The sequence below is a fragment of the Lycium barbarum genome, chromosome 7 (genome assembly GCF_019175385.1).
Source record: "Lycium barbarum isolate Lr01 chromosome 7, ASM1917538v2, whole genome shotgun sequence".
Lineage (NCBI taxonomy): Eukaryota > Viridiplantae > Streptophyta > Magnoliopsida > Solanales > Solanaceae > Lycium > Lycium barbarum.
The window spans coordinates 52345354-52366084 of record NC_083343.1 but is presented as its reverse complement, the minus strand read 5'-3'; positions in this window follow the sequence as shown (position 1 = coordinate 52366084).

Below are 20731 nucleotides of genomic sequence, written 5' to 3'. Positions count from 1 at the left end.
AAATTAGTATCGGGAATTACAAAACGTGGTCTATAACTCATTGGGCTAAAAAAATATATGAATTGAGGCCCAAACCATAGACCATGGCCGGCCACCATGGCCTTGGCCCAAGTCCATTTACATGGTCATGTGCTTGACCATGTGACCAATAATTATAAGAAGACCAAGTCTTCATAGTATATCCATTAGAGAGCAAGAAAACCAAAGCAAATATAAGAGCAAGAAGAGAGAAGGGTTTCGGGTTTGCTTGGGAAAAATCACTCCCAAAAATATTGCTCCAAAAATTTTTCTCTTGTGATTTCCTTACTAAGTTGAGCACCCTTGTTAACTTGGTGTAGTTTTTTTGGAGAGAGAAGCACTAAATTCATCCAAGTAACCATACCTTCAAGTGGAGAAGAGTGAGTAAAAAGGTAATAATCTATCCCTTATTCTTGTGTTATGAAGTCTTGTTTGTGTTGTAGTATGTACAAATGTGTTGATTGTATGAAGGAATGGAAGTTTGCAAAGTGGGTGTATAGTATATATGTGTAGCCGTGTGTATGCATGCATTGTGTACCAATGAAGAATTGAAATTATGTTGTATTCTAGTTGTGAATGTGATGGAATTCATAATGAGAATGAAAGTTGAATAAAATTGGATGAATTGGCAAAACGAGTATTTGGCCGTGTGGTATGGAGTTGTATGGAATGAAATGAATCAAGTTTGTGTAATGTGTTAGTTGTGTTATTGTGATTCATGCAATGTAAATGAAAGTAAAACGATATGAGTTTGCTTTGAAATGGAATGTAGAAACTTATGTCGCCTTAGTATGATTTTACGACAATATGAAAATGAAGTTATTAGGTTGCAAATTATGATGACTATTGATGAATTTGGAAGATGGAAATATGTTATGAATATGTATGCCAAAGATTAGATGTTTTGAACGAGTTATGACTTTGGCGGAAAGTTTGTATATTAGGTATATCGTGTGTATAAATTGAGAAAACAATATGAAACGCTTCTAGACTATGTTATGATGATCTAGATTGATAATGAATGTGAAACCCTTGAGATTGGTTTGGAAATTGAAGTTGAAATGAAGGTTATGGCATTATGTCGGCAAGTAGAACTAGTTGTGTCATATTGTGTTTCTAATGCTTGTTGTTGATGTTGATGTTGTTGTTTGGGTTGTTGTTGATGGTTTTGAGCCGAGTTGAATTCTCGGGGGTGCTATATGTATAAGGGAAGTGCTGCCGAAATTTCGGTAGACAAATATGAGTTGAATTGAATTAGTAGAATCTATAACTCACAATTGGTAAACTTGACCATTTGCAGATTTTTGACAAAACGGGAAGTGAGCTTGGATAGGCGTGCAAAGCTTAAAAGGTATGTAAAGCTACCCCGATCCTTCTTTTGGCATGCCAAGTGTATTAGGATCGAATTCGGGCCTCGAAAGACTTTCTGCCCATCGGAATCCGCAATTGAAAATCTCGCTTTTTCCTTCAGTAAGATTGAGCCCTTTTGGTTTGTATTCTTGGTAATCATGCAAACTTTCCCTAAACTACTTGGAAAGCTATAGAACGTCCGTAGAACCTTTGTAGGTGACCCCATAAGCTTAAAATATGTAATTTGAGCCCACCGCCTTGCTTGTCCCGAGGTGGGCCCGCTATTCTCGGTTTTGCCCTTATTGTACTCTAGTCTTACTTTCGAGCGATTTTTGAAAGAAATGTTTTGACTACCATTCTAATTACTTAACAAACATTGTTTTAAATATTCCATTAAGTCTGATAAATTGTTTTGACACTCGGAACGACTTCAGAAAGGTTATACTTTGTAATTCACTATGATATTCGAAACTCATTTATTATGATCCCTTCCGACTTCATTGGATCAGTTTGTTTTTGATATGCCTCATCGAGTCTATGGAAACATTTATGATATTTTAATTGCATCAGTCTCTCACTACTCCATTCGTGGATGCCTCAATGTTTCCCACACTGAGCCCGGGCCAGGATATGTTGTCAAGCGTGATCCTTTGCATTGTTCGCCGTGCCTCAATGTGAGGGGGCACGTATACGCGTACATGGGTTTGTGGAGTATGCTGTGCCATGTACGCTTGTTCTGATATGATTTGCTATGGCCATCTGATATGATATATTATGTGACGGGGTTATGCCCCCGTTCTGATTCTTCTGTGTTGTGGCACCAGCGTCGGGAGGGTGGCCACGTTCTGTCTGCCAAGTCCCTTGGCAGGGGCCGGATTTGATATGTCATATGTTTCTGTACACACTCTGCATGTTTTGAAAATATGTATCTGATACTTTGGGTTTTCTGTTCAATTTCTGTACGTTCTGTACCAGTTATGATTTTGTTTCTGTAATTCAGGCTTTACATATTCAGTACATATTTCGTACTGACCCCCTTTCTTTGGGGGCTGCGTTTTCATGCCGCGCAGGTACCGACGACAGGTTTGCTGATCCGTCCGTCTAGGATATCTTTTCTGCCATTTGGAGCGCTCTTTTATTCAGAGCCCATATTTTGGTACACTCTGTCATTACTGTATATGTATATTCTCGTTCATGGGTACGGCGGTCCCTGTCCCGTCATATGATTCTGTCGGTCTGTTTAGAGGTCTGTGGACATGTTTGTGGGTTGGGGTCTTTCTGTACAGATGCGTGTATATGTTGTGTTTGGGCGATCCCATTCGCCGCGGCGGCCGGTCCGCATATGTTTAAATGTTGCTTCGTTGCCCCTGTGTGGTCCTTTGTTGGTATTTTCTGCGTGCAGGGTATATGGAAAGTCCGTAAAACAAAGGAAACTCTGCCAAACTTTTTCTGGAAATTATCTAAATTTGAAATAAAGCCTTGTCGGCTTCTGCTATATACTTGAATGCGTTTGATAGAATTTGAGATAGCATTTGATAGACGTGTTGGGTGTCCAGATCGGGCACTAGTCACGGCCTACGGGGTTGGGTCGTGACAAACGTGGTATCAGAGTGGTTCGTCCTCGGAATGTCTACAGACCGTGTCTAGTAGAGTCTTGTTTATCGGTGTGTTATGCACCACACCTATAAACAGGAGGCTACAGGGCATTTAGGATACTACCCTTCTTTCTGTCTTAGATCGTGCGATAGAGCTGTGTTATCAGGATGATTCCTCTCTAACGAATTGTTACATTTGCAGTTATGCCTCTAAAAAAGGCGACAGCGGCCCAAAAGGCCAAGGCAGCGGCCGCGGGAGAGACTAGCCAGGCCTAGAGGGTTACCAGGGCCCATGCATATATTGCTCCTGATATTTTGCCCCCGGCAGAGGGTTCTTCCACACCGCCACATGTAGAGGAGATTGGAGCAGCAGCAGCTGCAGGTCGAGGGGCGGCTCCACCGCCAGCTCCCGAGATTCCAGTACCTGAGGCTCCAGCTCCACGGCCAGGGACTGAGGATCAGACTATGAGAGAGGCAGTCTAGCTATTGACCAGACTTGTGGTGGGACAGGTTCAGGGGCACGGATTGAGAGGTGACCGAGCATATAGGCGTGACAGTTCGAGAGCTCGTGAGTTCTTGACTTGTGGCCCTCCAGAGTTCTTCGGGACAAAGCCCGAGGAGGATCCTGAGGAGTTTATCAGGAAGATGCGGCACACCTTACATTTGATTAAGGCTTCTGCGACAGAGTCAGTCGAGTTGGCTTCGTACCGGTTGTATGATGTAGCAGCTAATTGGTACGAGTCTTGGGAGTTGGCCAGAGGCGACGGCGCTCCCCCAGCAGTCTGGGATGAGTTTTCTGAGGCTTTTCTTAGCCATTTTCTGCCTCCGGAGTTACAGCGGGCCAGAGCTGACAAATTCTTATTGCTGAGACAGAGGGGCCGCAGCGTTCGAGAGTACAGTATGGAGTTTGACTCATTGGCCCGATATGCGCCTGCTGTGGTAGCTACTATGGCTGACAGGATGCACAGGTATATTATGGGGATGGACCGTTATTTTGTCGACAACTGTTTGGTATTGGCTGCTCAGCCCTGCATGGATATTGCCCGGATTCAGGCGCACGCCCAGGGCATGGAGGACCGGCATAGGGAGCGTCAGCCTGATAGGAGTCAGGATCGGAGACAGCCCAAGAGGGCCAGATCATCTAGGTATTCTGGAGATTTTCGGGGCAGACAGCCTCAGCAGCCGCAGCAGCCTAGCAGACATCTATCCCAGCCGGCACAGAGCGCACCTCCACAGCCTACAGGTCGCAGATTTGATAGCCCAGGGTATTCAGGAGCAGGTCAGAGCTCCAAGGCTTCAGGTTCGCGGACAGATAGGGGTTCTGGTCAGACGAGGCCACCTAGGCCTCAGTGTTCTTATTGTGGAAGATACCATCCTGGGGAGTGCTACAGAGCCACCGGTGCATGTTTTTCTTGTGGCCGTCAGGGCTATTCTGTGAGAGATTGCTCGTATAAGGGTAGTTCGGGTGGTGCAGCGCAGCCTACCGGATCAGCCGCCGGGTCATCATCTTCGTCAGTGGCTATGCGCCCTGCAGGGCCGGGTACATCAGCACCGGCGGGTCGCGGTAGAGGCCGTGGTGGAGCTTCTGGTACTAGCGGTCCTTCGAACCGCATTTATGCTTTGGCCAGCCGCCAGGATCAGGAGGCATCGCCTAATGTCGTTACAGGTACATTATTTGTTTTCTCTCGGTCTGTGTATGCATTAATTGATCCAGGTTTGACTTTGTCATATATTTCGCCTCTTGTTGCTGGAAAAATTGGTATAACGTCTGAACCTATAGAGCCATTTGAGGTAGCTACACCGAACGGGGACTTTATTGTAGCGAAACAGGTATATAAAGACTGTTCTGTAACTGTATGTGGCCGAGACACTAAGGCAGATCTGGTGGAATTAGATATGATTGAATTTGATGTTATTATGGGAATGGATTGGCTAGCCTCCTGTTATGCTAATGTTGACTGCCAAAATAAGGTAGTTCATTTCCAGTTTCCTGGGGAGCCAGTTATAGAATGGGCAGGTAATACTGCATCACCGAAAGGTAAGTTTATTTCATACCTTAAGGCGAAGAAAATGATCAGAAAGGGTTATATTTATCATCTGCTTCGGGTACAAGACTTGACAGCAGAAACGCCGACTCTTCAGTCGGTTCCCGTGGTTGATGAATTTCCAGATGTATTCCCAGATGAGCTTCCAGGCCTTCCTCCAGAGCGGGAGATAGATTTTACTATTGATTTGCTTCCAGATACTCAGCCGATATCTATTCCCCCGTACAAAATGGCACCGGCAGAATTGAAAGAACTGAAAGAGCAGTTGAAGGATCTGTTAGAAAAAGGCTTCATCAGACCCAGTACTTCGCCTTGGGGAGCTCCGGTATTATTTGTGCGTAAGAAAGACGGGTCGCTGCGTATGTGTATTGATTATCGGCAGCTGAATAAGGTAACTATAAAGAATAAATACCCCCTCCCTAGAATTGATGACTTGTTTGATCAGTTGCAGGGCGCCAAATATTTTTCGAAGATAGACCTCCGGTCAAGTTATCACCAGGTACGGGTACGAGAGGCCGATATTCCTAAGACAGCGTTCCGGACCAGATATGGGCACTATGAATTCAGAGTTATGTCGTTTGGGTTAACTAATGCTCCTGCGGTATTCATGGATCTAATGAATCGGGTATTCAGGCCGTTCTTGGATATGTTTGTAATTGTATTTATCGATGATATTCTGGTTTATTCTCGATCCGAGGAAGAACACGCAGATCATTTGAGATCGGTACTCGGGGTGCTTCGACATCAGAAATTATATGCAAAATTTTCTAAATGTGAATTCTGGCTGGCTTCAGTGGCATTCCTGGGGCATATTATTGCAGCTGATGGTGTCCGGGTGGATACACAGAAGATTGAGGCCGTGAAGAATTGGCCCAGACCCACGACGCCCACAGAGGTACGTAGTTTCCTGGGGTTAGCAGGCTATTACAGAATATTTGTGGAAAAGCTTGCTTCGATTTCAGCGCCTTTGACAAGACTAACTCAGAAGGGAGCTAAGTTCCAGTGGACCGATGCATGTGAACGAAGCTTCCAGTTGCTGAAGGAGAAGCTGACTACGGCCCCAGTTCTGACTCTTCCAGAGGGACCCGATGGATATGTTATTTATTGTGACGCTTCTGGCGTGGGATTGGGCTGTGTATTGATGCAGCACGGCAGAGTTATAGCTTATGCTTCTCGGCAGCTGAAAAAGCATGAAAGGAATTATCCTACCCACGATCTGGAGCTTACAGCGGTGATTCATGCTCTGAAGATATGGAGACACTATTTATATGGCGTTTATGTTGATATCTATACAGATCATAAGAGTCTCCAGTATATTTTTAAGTAGAAAGAGCTAAATTTGCAGCAGCGGAGGTGGCTGGAGCTCCTGAAAGACTACGATGTGGATATTCTGTATCATCCGGGTAAGGCTAATATTGTTGCAGATGCGCTCAGCCGGAAATCTATGGGCAGCCTGGCAGATTTACAGCCAGACCGGAGGGAGCTAGTACGTGATATTCACCAGGTGGCTAACCTTGGGGTTCGTCTGGCCGATTCTGGCGGTACACGGATTTCTGTCCGAGGGGTTTCTGAATCATCTATTAAGGAAGATATCAAACGGCATCAATATGAAGATCCTGTTTTAGCTCGGTACAGAGACACAACCCATGAAAAGGAGAAGACTCCGTTCGATTTTACACCAGACGAAACCTTACTATACAGAGACAGGTTGTGTGTACCTGAGATTGTAGGGCTACGGCAGCAGGTTATGGGCGAGGCACACTATGCTCGCTATTCTGTTCATCCTGGTTCTACGAAGATGTACCATGATCTCAGGTGCCTGTATTGGTGGGACGGTATGAAACGGGATATCGCAGAGTTCGTCGCCCAGAAACCGGGTGGACTGTTGCAAGAAATGGAAATTCCGACGTGGAAGTGGGAGATCATTAATATGGACTTCATTACATGTTTTCCTCGCACTCCACGGAAGTATGATTCAATCTGGGTTATTGTTGATAGGCTGACAAAATCAGCCCATTTTCTCCCCGTCAGAACTACTTATTCCGCTGAGGATTATGCCAGGCTGTATATTAAGGAAATCGTACGACTTCATGGAGTTCCTATATCTATTATCACTGACAGAGGTGCCCAGTTCACAGCGAACTTCTGGAGATCTTTTCAGGAAGGATTAGGGACTCAGCTGAGCCTGAGCACAGCTTTCCATCCTCAGAGTGACGGACAGGCCGAGCGCACTATCCAGACGCTTGAAGATATGTTGCGGGCCTGTGTTATTGATTTCAGAGGTAGCTGGGATGATCACTTGCCATTGATTGAATTTGCTTATAATAACAGTTACCATTCCAGCATCCAGATGGCTCCGTACGAGGCTTTGTATGGCAGGAAATGCAGGTCACCTATTGGTTGGTTTGATATTGGCGAGACAGAGTTAATTGGCCCAGATATGATCCAGCAGGCCGTTGATAAGGTGAAACTTATCCGAGAGCGACTATTGGCAGCCCAGAGTCGACAGAAATCATACGCTGATAAACGGCGTCGTCCTTTGGAATTCCAGGTTGGTGATTGGGTATTTCTGAAGGTATCGCCTATTAAAGGCGTAATGCGGTTCGGCAGAAAGGGTAAGCTTAGTCCGCGTTATATTGGGCCTTATTTGATTGTGCGAAAAATTGGAAATGTCGCCTATGAGTTAGATCTGCCATCTGATTTGGAAGCGGTACATCCGGTATTCCATGTATCTATGCTCCGCAAATGCATTGGTGATCCCTCCAGAATATTTCCTGCTGATGACATTCAGGTGACGGAGCAGTTATCGTACGAGGAGCAGCCCGTAGCCATTTTGGACCGCCAGGTAAGAAAGCTCCGGAACAAAGATGTAGCCTCTGTTAAGGTGCTGTGGCGAACAACAATAGGGAAGAAATGACCTGGGAGGCCGAAGAGGAAATGAAGAAGAAATATCCTCATTTGTTCCCTATGCCCACATGTAATCTTGAATCCTTGCTTAATTCTATTTCAATAATGAATGTGTGTCATATGTGCTGTCTATGAACATAAACTCCCCCAAAGTATTTTCAGACCCTTTAAGATTAATTTAACATTCGAGGACGAATGTTCTAAAGGGGGGGAGGATGTTATATCCCGTGTTTGCACACGTTGGAAAAATTTGAAAAACAATCTTGACTTGTAAGAAATAAGGTCATAGTTGATTTTATTTGACATAGGATTTGTGCATGAAAGAGTATGGTTGTGAAAGTGTGGGATAAGGCTAAGGGTAGATTTGGAATTTTGAAAATTAGTTTCGGGAATTACAAAACGTGGTCTATAACTCATTGGGCTCAAAAAAAAAATATATGAATTGAGGCCCAAACCATAGACCATGGTCGGCCACCATGGCCTTGGCCCAAGTCCATTGACATGGTCATGTGCTTGACCATGTGACCAATAATTATAAGAAGACCAAGTCTTCATAGTATATCCATTAGAGAGCAAGAAAACCAAAGCAAATATAAGAGCAAGAAGAGAGAAGGGTTTCGGGTTTGCTTGGGAAAATTCACTCCCAAAAATATTGCTCCAAAAATTTTTCTCTTGTGATTTCCTTACTAAGTTGAGCACCCTTGTTAACTTGGTGTATTTGGTTTGGAGAGAGAAGCACTAAATTCATCAAAGTAACCATACCTTCAAGTGGAGAAAAGTGAGTAAAAAGGTAAGAATCTATCCCTTATTCTTGTGTTATGAAGTCTTGTTTGTGTTGTAGTATGTACAAATGTGTTGATTGTATGAAGGAAAGGAAGTTTGCAAAGTGGGTGTGTAGTATATATGTGTAGCCGTGTGTATGCATGCATTGTGTACCAATGAAGAATTGAAATTATGTTGTATTCTAGTTGTGAATGTGATGGAATTCATATTAAGAATGAAAGTTGAATAAAATTGGATGAATTGGCAAAACGAGTATTTGGCCGTGTGGTATGGAGTTGTATGGAATGAAATGAATCAAGTTTGTGTAATGTGTTAGTTGTGTTATTGTGATTCTTGCAATGTAAATGAAAGTAAAACGATATGAGTTTGCTTTGAAATGGAATGTAGAAACTTATGTCGCCTTAGTATGATTTTACGACAATATGAAAATGAAGTTATTAGGTTGCAAATTATGATGACTATTGATGAATTTGGAAGATGGAAATCTGTTATGAATATGTATGCCAAAGATTAGATGTTTTGAACGAGTTATGACTTTGGCGGAAAGTTTGTATATTAGGTATATCGTGTGTATAAATTGAGAAAACAATATGAAACGCTTCTAGACTATGTTATGATGATCTAGATTGATAATGAATGTGAAACCCTTGAGATTGGTTTGGAAATTGAAGTTGAAATGAAGGTTATGGCATTATGTCGGCAAGTAGAACTAGTTGTGTCATATTGTGTTTCTAATGCTTGTTGTTGATGTTGATGTTGTTCTTTGGGTTGTTGTTGATGGTTTTGAGCCGAGTTGAATTCTCGGGGGTGCTATATGTATAGGGGAAGTGCTGCCGAAACTTCGGTAGACAAATATGAGTTGAATTGAATTCGTAGAATCTATAACTCACAATTGGTAAACTTGACCATTTGCAGATTTTTGACGAAACGGGAAGTGAGCTTGGATAGGCGTGCAAAGCTCAAAAGGTATGTAAAGCTACCCCGATCCTTCTTTTGGCATGCCAAGTGTTTTAGGATCGAATTCGGGCCTCGAAAGACTTTCTGCCCATCGGAATCCGCAATTAAAAATCTCGCTTTTTCCTTCAGTAAGATTGAGCCCTTTTGGTTTGTATTCTTGGTAATCATGCAAACTTTCCCTCGTAGAACCTTTGTAGGTGACCCCATAAGCTTAAAATATGTAATTTGAGCCCACCGCCTTGCTTGTCCCGAGGTGGGCCCACTATTCCCGGTTTTGCCCTTATTGTACTCTAGTCTTACTTTCGAGCGATTTTTGAAAGAAATGTTTTGACTACCATTCTAATTACTTAACAAACATTGTTTTAAATATTCCATTAAGTCTGATAAATTGTTTTGACACTCGGAACGACTTCAGAAAGGTTATACTCTGTAATTCACTATTATATTCGAAACTCATTTATTATGATCCCTTCCGACTTCATTGGATCGGTTTGTTTTTGATATGCCTCATCGAGTCTATGGAAACATTTATGATATTTTAATTGCATTAGTCTCTCACTACTCCATTCGTGGATGCCCCAATGTTTCCCACACTGAGCCCGGGCCAGGATATGTTGTTAAGCGTGATCCTTTGCATTGTTCGCCGTGCCTCGATGTGAGGGGGCAGGTATACGCGTACATGGGTTTGTGGAGTATACTGTGCCATGTACGCTTGTTCTGATATGATTTGCTATGGCCATCTGATATGATATATTATGTGACGAGGTTATGCCCCCATTCTGATTCTTCTGTGTTGTGGCACCAGCGTCGGGAGGGTGGCCACGTTCTGTCTGCCGAGTCCCTTGGCAGGGGCCGAATTTGATATGACATATGTTTCTGTACACACTCTGCATGTTTTGAAAATATGTATCTGATACTTTGGGTTTTCTGTTCACTTTCTGTACGTTCTGTATCAGTTATGATTTTGTTTCTGTAATTCAGGCTTTACATATTCAGTACATATTTCGTACTGACCCCCTTTCTTTGGGGGCTGCGTTTTCATGCCGCGCAGGTACCGACGACAGGTTTGCTGATCCGTCCGTCTAGGATATCTTTTCTGCCATTTGGAGCGCTCTTTTATTCAGAGCCCATATTTTGGTACACTCTGTCATTACTGTATATGTATATTCTCGTTCATGGGTACGGCGGTCCCTGTCCCGTCATATGATTCTGTCGGTCTGTTTAGAGGTCTGTGGACATGTTTGTGGGTTGGGGTCTTTCTGTACAGATGCGTGTATATGTTGTGCTTGGGCGATCCCATTCGCCGCGGCGGCCGGTCCACATATGTTTAAATGTTGCTTCGTTGGCCCTGTGTGGTCCTTTGTTGGAATTTTCTGCGTGCAGGGTATATGGGATAGTCCGTAAAACAAAGGAAACTCTGCCGAAATTTTTCTGGAAATTATCTAAATTTGAAATAAAGCCTTGTCGGCTTCTGCTATATACTTGAATGCGTTTGATAGAATTCGAGATAGCATTTGATAGACGTGTTGGGTGTCCAGATCGGGCACTAGTCACGGCCTACGGGGTTGGGTCGTGACAATATGATTTTTCCTATGCTATGAGTATAAAGATGATAAAAATGGTATAAAATGAGTAAAATGAGCGATAGAACGAGCAGTGCTCGGTGGTTAGCCCCGGGTACCCGTCGCGGCCCCTAGCTGGGTCGTGACAAAAGTGGTATCAGAGCAGTTCGGTCCTAGGAAGTGTCTACGAGCCGTGTCTAGTAGAGTCTTGTTTATGGTGTGTTGCGCGTCACATCAATAAACAGGAGGCTACAGGGCATTTAGGAAAAATGACCATTCTTCTTCTATGAGATCGTGCGATAGAGCCATGTGTAAGATTTTATCCTCCCTACTTAGTGTACAGATATAATTAAAGATTAGGGACTAATTAATTGTGATTAAATTATTAAGCAAAAATTAGTGATTAATTAAAATTAATTAACTTAATTACTATGTGTGGGCCCCGCCCATTTTCATTAAAAAAAAAAGATAATTGATGACACATTAGGTGGGCACGTGTAGGGCCTAGGGGTCTCATATATAAGCCACCAAGATGACTCATGGATCACCATTTCAACATTACAATTAGATTGAAAGAGAGAAATTAAATGGGGGAGGAGAATGAAGTTCAAGTGAAAGAGGGTTTGGGAAGCTTGAATTCTAAGGAGTTATAAGTGTTCAAAGGAATTGCAACATGAATTGAATCATTGAAGGTGGTAACGTTAAGGAACCAAGATCGTTAAGGTAAGATTCAATCTTTTTCTACATATTTTGGAGGTAGTTTAAACTTGTATAATTTGGTAAATGTGTGTTGAAAGTAAAGGGTTATGTATCTGGATATTGAAGTGTAGATTGAGCCGAGTAGGGGGCTGTTTTGATTACGAATGGTGAATTGATTTTAAGTAGCATTATGGTTGTTGTTATCATGGGTGATATGGTAAAAATGAAGGAATTAAATGGTTAAAGTTAAAGTTGTGTTATTTTATGGACATGGTGTTATCCTTGTTGAATTGAAAGGATTGAAGGTATGATTATGTTCATATGTTGTTGTTGGTATTTCTGTGATAACAGGAGGATAATTGGGAATTCGGGTTAGGCGAATATATAGGGGAAATGCTGCCCGTTTTTTCTTAGGTCCTTAATTAATGAAAACCCTAATCAAGAAAGTATAAGTTAAAGAATGAGTCCTATAGGCGATTGGTTACAGATTTATGAGCTAGGAAGTATAGTTTACTAATGACAGCGTTACTTTTATATTAAATAGGCGAAAGGGGCGACGAAGCGAACGAGATTACGATTAACCTTGAACAGGTATGTAAAGCTAACCCTTCTTTCTTTTTGGCATGATCTTTATGAAACAAATAGACGACGTATATATGACTCTAAAAAAGCTCCTATTCTTAGAGCCACTAGGATGGCTAATGTTCTTGATTTCCAGAAACTATTCATTATGTCTTGATACGTGTATATGATTCCAGAAGTTCTATTTTGATATAATCCGTATTGATATTCGAAAGGTACTGGATATGGCTATTGTCTTGATTTTCCAAGATGATTCGTTTTGAATATTCTATTGAGTCCTTGAATTCCATAAGATATTTCATGTTTGCTTGATATGTGTCTATGATTCCCGAAGTTCCATTTGACATAATCCATAATGATATTTGAGTGATACTTGACATGACAGACTCCTTTGACACTCAAGTGTTAGTTTATTTTACTTATTCTATCGAGCCTCAGATGATGACTTGGTTTGTCTATGGTCACTCACTACTCTTCTCGTGCATGCCTCAATATATCTTTCACCGAGTCCCGGGCCGGGTATGTTATCGTGCACCGTGTCACTGCATTATTCACCGAGTCCCTTACTAGAGGGCCGGGTACGGTATATGTATATGATGATATGATGATATGATGCACCGAGTCCGATGATGGGCCGGGTATGGTATACGTATACACGACTTCATTCACCGAGTCCCATAATGGGCCGGGTATGGTATATGATAATGATATGTATGATTTTGTTTCATAAGGCACAGGTACAGTGATTTCTTGATTATCATACTTGTCTCCTGGAATCTCTACTTCAGTTATGATCTTCCTTAATGTAATTCATGCTTTATATACTCAGTACATATCTCGTACTGACCCCCTTTCTTCGGGGGGCTGCGTTTTATGCCCGCAGGTGCAGATACTCGGTTGTCTGGGAGTGCTCCATTGTTCTGGAGCCTAGACTTTTGGTACATATCCTTTTTATGTATATATATGTTTATCCAGGGGTACGGCAGGGCCCTGTCCCATCATATGTCACTGTTTATACTCTTAGAGGTGTGTAGACATATGTGTGGGTTATGTATAAGTTTTGTTCAGCCGTGTCTATATGGCTTACGTATGGTATTGACATGTTGTGATAGCCTTGTCGGCTTATGTATAGTATTCACATGTTGTGATAGCCTTGTCAGCTTATGTATGGTATTGACATGTTGTGGCACCCTTGTCGGCTTGCGTTTTACAACGATATATAGTGGCAGCCTTGTCGGCTTGCGTATTTTATTACTATGTGATTGGTTGTGACTCCTCAGGAGACAGATTATCATGATATGTGACATTATGAACGTTTGGATCTTTGTCAATTCCTATATTGTCAGCCTGACTATGTTTAACAGGTACGTATACGACTGTCCATCTCGGGCACTAGTCATGGCCTACGGGGTTGGGTCGTGACATGAATCCTCAAAATAATCCAGCAACATAGAAATAATGCTTCGTCCTTTTTGTGACTTGCCTTGTTTTCTTTTTCTTTAGACAGCAAAACACATACTTGGTTAACCTTGGGCATTACCAAAAACGTCTTAAACTTCACCTTTGGCAACAACTTTAATTTAAATTGAATTGCGTCTTTTTGGAATTTCCTCAAATTAGTCTGCGATACCATAACGGGTGATCCTTTATTACTTTGAGGATCAGTGGAATCCTGGTGAGATTACTAAGTGTACTTAAGAGGGGTGAGAAAGGATTTCTTACCCGATATTTGGAGAACTGAAGTGTTCACTAATTATAATGCCTCGTTTTCCCATTTAAAAATAATCACGTAACACATATCCTTGGCGGCTTGTCTTACTCTCAGTCGTCTTAAAGTGCTAATTTCCCTCCTAGTACAGAAGTACCTGTGGGGAGCATATCTTCCTCATACTGTACTTATTGTAGCCGTTATAGTGGGTAGGCGTTTAATTATCTGACTCCTATCTAAACCTTTCCTTTCATTTGTTTTAATCACGAATAGTTCATATTGTCACTGCTGACTCTCTACTCATCCTTTAATTTGTTGTCCTTGTCATCTTGCTCTTAGTTATCACATCATCCTCTTTATCGACTTATTATCCTATTCTTTCCTTACTCATCATTCCCTCCATGTTAATTACGACGACTTCTTCTTCTTCATATAATCATTCCCTTAACTTATCCACAATCCTATATAACATTTTTCCTTATTCATTACCTTATGTCGTTATTATGAGCCCATAGGATTTGGTCTATCAAACATATAAACTTTAGTCGTCAACGATGAATTTATCTCTGATCTGCTAACCTATACTCGTACTATACATATATATGCATACCAATTCCTCCTTGTAGCTTAACAAACATAGGGGTCAATATATAATATCTCAAAAGCTCAACCATTGCCTCACTTCGACGGTGTACATCGACGGACTGTCGTTATTCAACGGTACTGTCCTGTTGTACCGTCATTATGCAGCCTTGGTTAGAGGCCAAGGTAGCTCGACGATGGTGATTCGACGGGCCGTCATTCTGCTAGACGGTCCGTCCTTCTACCCGTCGAGTTGCACACCCCCGCAACCTCAAATCATTTTGATTCGTTTAAGCTCTAACCCTTTCATAATTTAATAATCATGAGCTCATACCTTGGTACACATGAAATAACATACTCAATACCACCTCGAAAGCTCGGAGATAAATCTTAGTACTCAAGACCAATGCGACTTATATATATATACATATATGGATCAGAAACTGCCTTCGAAACGACTTGTCTCTCTTGACCTTCCTTAAACATTTGGGTCCTCTTTTTAATTTCTACTCGCAGGGAACATGTTAATTCTTTCTAGTACTTCTATATCTTCTTCCTCACATACGTATAGCTCCATCTTACTATTTCTCCCTCCTCACATAGGGTCACTGCTAAATCCTCCTTCAATTACCCATTACTAAACTTCTTTGATCTATAATGACATCTTACCCTTGCAGCACACATATAATCAAATAGCTTAAATTTCGAGAAATTTTGGCAGAGTTTTCTCTGTAATTCTTACTATCCCAAACCTGCACACAACCCGTAAAATACATCCAATGTCTCACAAGGCTACCCATAAAACCCATCAAAATACATATGATATACAACTTAGCCACACAGGGCTATTTTTATGAAAGGGGATATAAGACAATAAAGCTCGCTTCATATGCCATATCTGGGCATCCTTCTTGTAAAACATCAAATTTATTTTCTAAACCCTTCGTTAATCAATCCTCTTAAATAAAAGTTCATATACTCATAAGACGTTCTTTCTGCATACACTTCTTTACTCCCTTCTATAATTAATCAATCAAATTTGCATTTCATTATCACTATTAACTCAATGCTATAGGGAACTCTTACCTTGATCCTATCCTGGAACTTTGATCTAGCACGAATGGATCCAACGGTAGATAAGGAGGTTCTCCCTCCTATTGCCCATCCATAGGTTGCTCAGCAACACCTGAATTCTTTATAAACATACCAGTTATAATAATCCTATCAGCTTGGCCATCAGTATCATTAGATCCTTATTTTGTGAATACCATTAAGCCTCGGCTACTTAGTTCTCCAATCTGTAACTTTCTCGGCATCACAGAAGGCCCTGCCTTATTCAATAACCTATGATAACGTGGGACCTGAAAATTGGCTCCCATTCTCTGCTGGTTCCTTACCTGTTCTGCTGATTCTTCCTGAATTTCTGACGGGTCAGTCTCTATAGAAGATACATCCCCAGATAGATCCGTCTCAATAGAGAGCATATCCTCGAAGGGTTTGTATCATATGAATAGCTGACTCTAGAAGCCCCCGAACCATCGGCCTTCATTCCCATAGAGGCCATCTCACAGCTACAAAAGCGATCAAGGTTAGAACTGGAAATCTCACATCCAATCACTTGGCTCTATTGCATGATCTAGAATAGAAAGGAAGGAAACCATCCTAAATGTCCTGTAGGCTCCTGTTTATAAGTGTGGCGCGAAACACACCCATAAACAAGACTCTACTAGACATGGCTTGTAGACAACCCTAGGATAGAACTGCTCTGATGCCACTTCTGTCACGACCCAAACTGGAGGGCTATGATGAGCACTTAACCGTACTAATCAAGAACCACCTGACATACATCTGACATGAATATGAACATAGGTGGGCCGATAGGGCCATCATGTAACTCACAATAACTCATAGGGAACATGCAAATATCAACTGCTGTGAAAGACTTATCTGTATGAAAATACTGAACATGCTATATGAGCTGGTAAGGCTATCATAACAAACTGTGATGACAAATGAAATTTCGAGTACGGACACCATCTGATTGTACATAACTGTCTACAAGCTTCTACTGGATACATAACATAACGTGGTCGGGACAGGGCCCCGCCATACCCATAAACATGTGCGTGTACATAACTATATATACATAAGACCATGCTGACTCCTAGCATCTTCGAAACAAATGGAGTGCCTCAACTTCATCCGCTCAGCTGACATCCTAATAGATGGATCACCAACCTGTATCTGCAGACCTGCGGGCATTAAACGTAGCCCCCCCCCCCCTGAGCAATAGGGGAGTTGGTACGAATAATGTACTGAGTATGTAAGGCATGAAATAACATATACACAAGAATCATGAAAGAAGTTTTTGACATGAGAGTCAATCTATGTATCTGAATGCTTCTGTATGACTGTATATTTGAAACTATCTGTATAACTGAAAGTGCCTCTGAGGGCGTATGCTATGCATAGGTCATAGTATAACTGTTAGTGCTGAGGAATGTACAACCCGATCCATATATCATAGCCCATCGGCCTCTCTGCGGCCATCATCATCATTATCGTCATCACTGTGCACCAGCTGATCAGGTGATAATACGTATATAACGCCTATCCCTTTCCCCAAACCCCATATACATATAATATACGTGTATATAACAACTTCTGGTCATGGTTCATTGTGCATATGTACAAATGAATGCAATGCATAAGTAAAATAAGTAAATAGAACTATCAGAATGACATAAGGTCGTACTATCTCCGATAGACATCTTTTGGACTAACATCATCAAATATACGTAATATCAAGACCCAAGAACAGAAGGAAAAATCATTAAAAGGGGTATAGGAACATCAAAGACTAAGGTACTCCTAATGCTTCTAAGAGAATAATAATATGGAAGCTCGTCTACTCGTTTGTTCGTTAATATTATGAGATCATGCCTAAATGAAAGAAAGGATAGACTTAACATACCTTTGTGTCTCGTTACTCACTTAACGCCCATATTTCTGAGTTCACAAAGCTACATTCAAGATCATTTACCACACAATTAGGTTAAGGGCGAACTCATAATCCAAGTTCAAACTAGTTCTTAAGTTAACGGAATTCGGGCAGCATTTCCCCTATAATTTCCATTCCATACCAACTCCAAATCAAGCCCAAACATCAATACCAATATCAAAAACAACATAATCAAGAACTACAAGTCAAAGCATAAGTAAATGCATCCCAAAACCTCCTTCAAATCAGACCCCAAGCCAACCACATCGACATGCCAACATGTAACCTTTATATCACAATTTCCTTAACTTAGAACTATTAAAATCCTTCAAGAACCATTTAATATAAAATATTAGATGGAAAAACTACCGTATATAGTCCAAAACCTCAACCACAACACTTTAATGTAAGGCCACAAGACCACCAACGCAATCAAATCACAAGTTACTATGATGTTCTAACTAGTGTCGGGTTTTACGGGCTCAAATCTCACTTGGATGATGAAAGGAATTAGGAAAAGGGTTGAGAGGAGAATTAGGACATTTAGGGTCTGTTGGTGTGCGAAATAATGAAGGGTAAGACGAAACAAATCAATATACAACAAATAGGACACCTGTCTACTGCCTTACTGTTGACGGACCGACAATCTTCGACGGTTCATAACGCCCACCGTCGATGTGCAAATGCAGTTCTGCCAATTGCATTGGAAAGTAGACTTGCTGAACTTCTAAATGCATTGGTTATGGGTTCCGTAACGCCTGATATTCTAGGAGATATGCCCCTCACAACTGGACCCAGAAAATTTGTCTGGAATTCTACCAAACTTTCTCAATGTTTCAAGAAACGTAATTTCTTCTATTCGCTTAACATCCAACCTTATCGATACTTACTGTCACGACCTGACTAGTTGCTGTGACGGGTACCCGGGGATAACCACCGAGCACCACTCATTCTATTACTCATCATACTCATTAAGCGCTCTTTTATCACATTCATACTCAAATCATAGAAAAATCATTTTTCGTTTGGAAACATAATTACTTTTATATACATCAGCCCTTCGGCTATCAAAATAATAATACATACACAATAGTAGCATCGTGAGACCATACTACCCACACATGCGTATCTACGAGCCTCTACTAGAGTGCTAGACATAGGGACGGGACAGGACCCCGTCGTGCCCAAAATATGCATATATATACACAAAAGAATAATCAAAGGCACCTCCAAAACAATGGAGTGCTCTCAAGTCAGCTAATAGCTCCTACGAGTCTGGATCACCTCCCTGTCTACCTGTGGGCATGAACACAGCGTCCAAAGAAAACGGAAGTCAGTACGAACATTGTACTGAGTATGAGAGGCATAAGTAACGATAATACGTCAATGAGATAAAGGAAACATCAAATAAGGAACAACCTGTAACTGACTAATAAAAGAAATAATGCATGCTGACTTACTTCATAATCATCATCATATCATGTATGCATATATGTATAAACTGTCCGACCATATAGGTACGGTGTGATAATCATTAGCCTGAGTCCAGGCCTCCTGTGTCCGAGGTACCATCTCATGCCGCCCACTAGTGGTGTCTGACCATGCCATCTAGACTTGGTGTATACAATGCCCGCCTTAGCGGTGTCTGCCCGGCCGTATAGGCGCGGTGTAATATCATCAACATGTACTCATCATAATGCATGCATAGAAACTCAAAGACTGCTATAATTTATCGAGGTGACATAAGGTCGTGAAGCCCCGATTCCATTATGGAGCATTTATAAGCATTCTGCCTCACCTTGAAGGAAATAGCATATAAGGTGAGTGTATACAATAAAAAACGTCATTAACTTTTTAGGAACATCATATCATGAACTCAAGAATCTTTAGACTTAAGCTCATCTGTTACACCTCGGAAAAAATTTCCGTTCATGCACAGTGAATAGACTGACGAAGAGTATGACTTATGCAATGTTTGTTTAAGTAATAAATAGCGTTTGATGATCCTAATTGAAATTTTAAGGACATTGGAGGTGAGGGAAGAAAGTTGTCAAGGAAGGCAAGGCATACGTTGTGTATCACAAAGAATTATGAGTAACGAGTCAATGATGATTTAATGATGCTTTGGAGAAGAGTAATAACGTCCCTTAGATTTGTATTGAAGTGTTAAACAAGTGTTAACAAGGTTCCATAAGGATTGGAGATCAAACGAGTCGACGAGAACGAAATCGGAACAGCTGGGCATTATACGGCCCAACATACTGGCCGTATAAATTATACTGGCCGTATGTTAGGCTGTATATTTAGCCAAGAGGGGCAGAGTTCACTGGACCAAACATACGGCCATACATACGGCCCGTATAAAAGATACAGACCGTATGTTGGTCTGTATATCCTTGACGGGTCAGATTTTTGTGTATTAATAAGGGACCCAAGTTCATTTCATTTCATTTCCCATTTCACTCCCCTTCTCTCTAGAACACTCTAGAATTCTCTCCACTCTTCAACTACAAGAATCCAAGAGAAAACCATGATAAAATACATCAAACCCACCAAATCAAGTGTATGAAACCTATCAAAGTTCAGCTACACCAAGAAATATCAAGGGAAGTGTGCTAGGGTTTTGGTGCAAGAAGAGAAGTTCCACTCAAGGCTTATTCTCCCATTATCTAAGGTGAGTTTTATAATCATTCCATGTTGTTTAAGGTATTGGAAGGCTAAGACACTTGAATTGTAGAAAGATATAGAAAATGGGTCATTAATGTGTGAATAGTGTCATTGTTGAGTAGTAGTTTGGGGTGAATTACGAATATTGGTATGTTGTGATTGTAAGTATGTTGTGAACAACATTTAGAACATGGAATAAGTATTATATTTGAGAGAATGCAATAATGAATTATGACCATAATTATGGAGAAATTGGAGTGAAATTACGAAATGTG